Source organism: Eumetopias jubatus, unplaced genomic scaffold (assembly GCF_037043125.1).
Source record: "Eumetopias jubatus isolate StellerSeaLion01/CBP00866 unplaced genomic scaffold, mEumJub1_p1.0 scaffold_8, whole genome shotgun sequence".
Taxonomy (NCBI): Eukaryota; Metazoa; Chordata; class Mammalia; order Carnivora; family Otariidae; genus Eumetopias; species Eumetopias jubatus.
In genome coordinates this window covers 17,906,744-17,912,052 of record NW_028274814.1, presented here as the reverse complement: position 1 = coordinate 17,912,052, position 5,309 = coordinate 17,906,744, and the positions used below count along the sequence as shown (strand labels likewise).

The 5,309-nt window shown below is 37.1% G+C and overlaps 1 pseudogene; it reads left to right on the top strand.

Moving 5' to 3' along the window:
- The first annotated feature begins 205 nt into the window (after positions 1 to 205).
- LOC114217263 (coiled-coil-helix-coiled-coil-helix domain-containing protein 2 pseudogene) lies at positions 206 to 661 on the top strand (annotated as a pseudogene).
- The last annotated feature ends 4,648 nt before the right edge of the window (positions 662 to 5,309 follow it).

The following is a 5,309-nucleotide window of genomic DNA, read 5'->3' as shown; positions in this document are numbered from 1 at the left end:
AAAAGAGTACAAGAGGTTAAGAAAGGAATTATATAATCATATCAGACAAATGATATTATAGATAGAAAACATTTATAGAAAGTGAGATAGAACTGTTTGCTCTCTGGTTAAGTAGGATGGTGGGGTATTGTGACAGACACTGCTATGTGTTTCTTAAAACCATTTTATCGGGACTTCTAGACACCGAGCTGCTCTGCAAGTCACCATGCCGCGTGGAAGCCGGAGCCACACCTCCCGCATGGCCCCTCCTGCCAGCCGGGCACCTCAGAGGAGAGCGGCGCCTAGACCAGCGTCGGCAGCTCAGCCTCCGGCAGCGGCTCCACCAGCTGCTGTCGGCTCACCTGCTGCAGCGCCCCGGCAGCCAGGGCTCATGGCCCAGATGGCAACCACTGCAGCTGGCGTGGCTGTCGGGCACACGATAGGTCATGCCATCACTGGGGGCTTCGGTGGAGGAGGCAATGTTGAGCCTTCAGGCCTGACATCACTTACCAGGAGCCTCAGGGGACCCAGCCAGCATTCCAGGAGCAGCAGCAGTCTGGCCCCATGCCACTATGAGATGAAACAATTTCTGGAGTGTGCCCAGAACCAGGGTGACCTGAAGCTTTGTGAAAGTTTCAGCGAGGTGCTGAAACAATGCAGATTTGCAAATGGATTAGCCTAATCAAGAACTTCAAATTGAAGACATGGAAAATCATCTCTCATACCCAAGTTAATTTAGCATAAAAATATAATTGATGGTGATTATATAAAGTGTAAAACCACCAGTTAAGCTTCTCCTTCATTAAATACAGCTTTTTTCAGAATTGGAATGAAACAGGTTGTTCTTACTGTATAGAAGTTCATGAGATGGTTTGAATTTGGGGTTGGGCAGATATTTGTGTGCCTCCTTAAATCACCTTTTGTGATGTTCTTATTTGTGAATTAATTAGAATAAAGTGATTTTCTCCCCCCCCAAAAAGAACATTTTATCTACCTCCTGGGCACACTCTCAGATGATAATTTCCAGCCTCCCTTGCAATTATGTCTGGCCATATGACTAAATCCTGTAGATGTTTTCATGCCGCTTCCAAGCTTGGCCCATAAAAACTTAAAACTCTCAACTCTTTCTCTTCCCACAAATTCTGGGTGGATGCAGAAGATCCACCAATAGGTTTAAGTTGCTGTGGACTTAAATGGAACCACAAAGTGGAAGCCACCTGGGTCCCTGAATCACCATATGGAAGGAAACTTTCAACTGGTGGGTAATTGGAATAAAAAATAAACTTTTATTTTGTTAAAGGAACTGGAATTTATTAGGTTTCTTTGTTGTAGAACTCTGTGTTACTTCTCCTAATCCAAACAAAAACAATCATATTTCTTTGCCTATTCAGGCATATTAAAAGCTTGGAATTTTTGGTAAGAAGAAAATGAGATGATAAGTCCATGAGGGTGGAGGGCTTCAGATATTTTTGGATGTGGCATTTTTGGTGGGAATATTTTGAGAGGGTTTCTTTTGACCTACGGGTTTTAAGAACACTTTTTGCATTTTCATTTGGGCTATATTGTTATATGGTATCTGATTTGTCTTATTAATGGGGAGGGTATATTAAAAACATTCTACTATGTTGGTAGATTTCTGTTTCTCATTGTGTTATATAATTTTTTGCTTTGTATTCATTGAACTTATGTTATTAGTTACATATAATTTTAGAACCGATATTCTTCCATGTGTATTGAAACCTTTTTTTGAAAATTGTATCATTATGAATTGACCTATTCCTTTTTTTAGGACTTTTTAAAAAAGATTTTATTTATTTATATGAGAGAAATAGTGAGAGAGAGTATGAGTAGTGGGGAGAGGGAGAAGCAGGTTCCCTGCTGAGCAGGGTTCTCAATCCCAGGACCCTGAGGTCATAACCTGAGCCGAAGGGAGACACTTAACTGCCTGAGCCACCCAGGTGCCCCTGAATTGACCTATTTCTAATAATGCTCTTAGTTTATGAATGAATTGTTGGTATTAATGGAATTATGCAGGCTTTCCTTTGGTTAGGATTTGCTTAGCATATAAATTTCTATTTTTTATGCTTTTGTACTTTCTATATCTTTGTTTTTGATATATTTCCTATAAATAAGATATAGCTGAATTAAATATTTTATAATTTTCTTTTTCTTAAATTGAAGTATTTGGTCCATATAATTTTAAATCATTAACATATTTGGAATAATCTCTTTTATTTTATTTTGTGACTTCAGGGTATCTTACCCACAGAATGGTTTTAGTGAAAGGGTAGATGTGTAGATCAATGGGACAAAATTGGGAATCCAGAAATCGACTCATACCTATGTATGTAACTTGTTTTCAACAATGGTGATGAAGCAACTTATTAAAGGAAAGTCTTTTCAACAAATAGTGCTAGAACAAATGGATATCCATATAAAAAAATAAACCTCAATCCTTACCTTACCTTATATACAAAAATTAACTTGAAATGGATTATAGACTTAAATGGAAAAGTTAAAAGTAAAAAACTTCTAGAAGAAAACCTAGGATGAAATATTTTTTGCAACTTCGAGTAGGAACTTTTCTTAGATACCACACAAAAAGCATGACCTACAAAAGAAAAATATTGGACCTTATCAAGATTACAGATTTTGCTCTTCAAAAGATACTGCTAAGAAAATGTAAGATAAGCCACAGAATTGAATAAATTATTTGCAATACATATTTCTGACAAAAGACTTATATCTAGAATATATATACTTTCTTTTTTTACCATTTTTTGCTATTTTTTATTTTATTTTATTTTATTATTATGTTATGTTAATCACCATACATTACATCTTTAGTTTTTGATGTAGTGTTCCATGATTCATTGTTTGCGTATAACACCCAGTGCTCCATGCAGAAGACTTCCTTTTTTTTAAGATTTTATTTATTTGTTTGAGAGAGAGACAGAGAGAGCACAAGCAGAGGGAGAGGGAGAGGGAGAAGCAGACTCCCCACTGAGCTGGGAACCTGACTTGGGGCTCGATTCCAGGACCTAGAGATCATGAGCTAAGCCGAAGGCAGACACCCAACCATCTGAGCCACCCAGCAATCCTAAGTTTCTTAATTAAAAAATAAGAACATGAACTGCCCAATTTAAAAATGAGCAAAAAATTTCAAAAGATACTTTAGAAAACTGTGGTGAATACGACATAAAATGATGTTCAACATCATTAGGAGAATGCAAGTGGAGACCGTGAGATGTCACTACTTATCAGTAGAACACTGACATTAAGTGCCTGGGTGGCTCAGTCAGTTAGGCATCTGCCTTTGGCTCAGGTTGTGGTCCTGGGATGAAGCCCTGCATCAGGTTCCCTGCTCGAAAAGTGGGGAGCCTGCTTTTCCCTCTGCCTCTGCTTGCCACTCCCCCTGCTTGTGCTCTCTCTCTCTCTCTCTGTCAAATAAGTAGATAAAATCTTAAAAAAAGAACACTGACATTAAAATTGCCAAGAATACACATTTTCATGAGAATGTGAAGCAACTGGAACTCTCATACACTTACAAGTACTTTGGAAGATTGACACTTACTTTAATAAGTAAGCGAATACCTACCTTATGATCCAGGCATTTCACTCTAGGTATGAAATGAAAAATAAAAAAATAAAAAAATAAAACATTCACACTAAAGTGAATGATTGTAACAGGTTTAACAATAGCCAAAAAGTGGAAACCACCTAAATGTCTGTCAGTGAATTTTTAAAAATGTGCCATATCTATTCAACTGAATGTTATTCAGAAATAAAAAACAATGAAATACTGATTCATAATACAAGATAATTATCCTCAAAATTGTTATGCTAAGTGAAAGGATCCACACAAAAAATACATTTTGTATGATGCCATTCATGCAAAAAAGAATAAAAAATGCTATACTGGCAAAAATATATATCTGTGGTTGTCTGGTGCCAGTGGTAAGGGATGGGATACACTGCAGAAGGGCTTGAGGAAATTGTACACATTAAATGCTTGCAGTTCATTTTCAATGCATTATAAACCAATAAATTTGGATTACATACTTTTAATTGGGCTTAGTATGCGGGTAGCTAATTTTTCTCAGCATACATATAATTCCACCATCTTCCGGTTTCCACTCTTAGAAATGATAATCATCTGTTAATGTAATTATTATTCCTTTATAGTAATCGTCTTTTTTTTCCCTCTGGTTCTATTTAGACTTTTTCTTTTTCTTTGGTTTTGATGGTTTCATTGCAATATGGATTTCTCTTTTTTTTTAAGATTTTATTTATTTATTTGAGAGAGAGAGAGAGAGAGAATGAGAGATAGAGAGCACGAGAGGGAAGAGGGTCAGAGGGGAAGCGGACTCCCTGCTGAGCCGGGACCCCGATGCGGGACTCGATCCCGGGACTCCAGGATCATGACCTGAGCCAAAGGCAGTCGCCCAACCAACTGAGCCATCCAGGCGCCCCTGGATTTCTCTTTCTTTATTCTACTTGATATTTGTGAAGCTTTCTGAATCTATGGGGAGGGGTCTTCTGTAAGTTTTAGAAACGTTAAGTCATTGTTTCTTCAAATATTTCCCATAATTCATTCTCTTTCCCCTCTCCTTCTATTAAACTCTTATTTGTGCATGCTTTGGGCATTGTTTTCTGCTCCTGCACCTTTAAAGCCATAAAAGTCAAAGCTTCAAATTCCTAAGCTCAGAAATTGGCTTTCTCCAAGGAATGACCTATTTTAAATTCTCTATTTACCTTGCTGGGTTTCTGCCCTCACTTAAATTTTGGCATCTGAGTATTACTTTCTTGCTGGATATAGGCATTTGAAAAGATTTACAAATATATCTGACTTAGCATTTTAATTTGTTTTTCACTGGAGGATCAGTTATGGAACCCAGTCTGTACTTTCAGAAAATGGAACTGCATGGTACAGATGACCTCATTTAAATAATTGCATTATGATATATCTATTACAATTTAAATTAACGATTATCCCTTAACCACTACATACCTCAGGTTCTGTTTTGGGGAGCTGAAAAGAGTTTATAAACACAAAACACGTTAGGAAATCCTGGAGAGAATTTGTTTCGGTGGTATCGAATGATCTCAGGTCTACTTGCAATGAGATTGCAACAAAGCCAAAGACTTTTACATTGAACAGGAGATTATATTGCGAAGAGTATGCGATTTCTTAACAGTTCACATTAGAAATTGTATCTTTATTTCAGAATGATCTCAAATTACGGGAAGAAAATTTGGTAGCTGTGATGAGAATCTTTTGAGACACTTGTGATATTAGAAGAAAAAGGAACAGTTCATTTCTTTTCTCT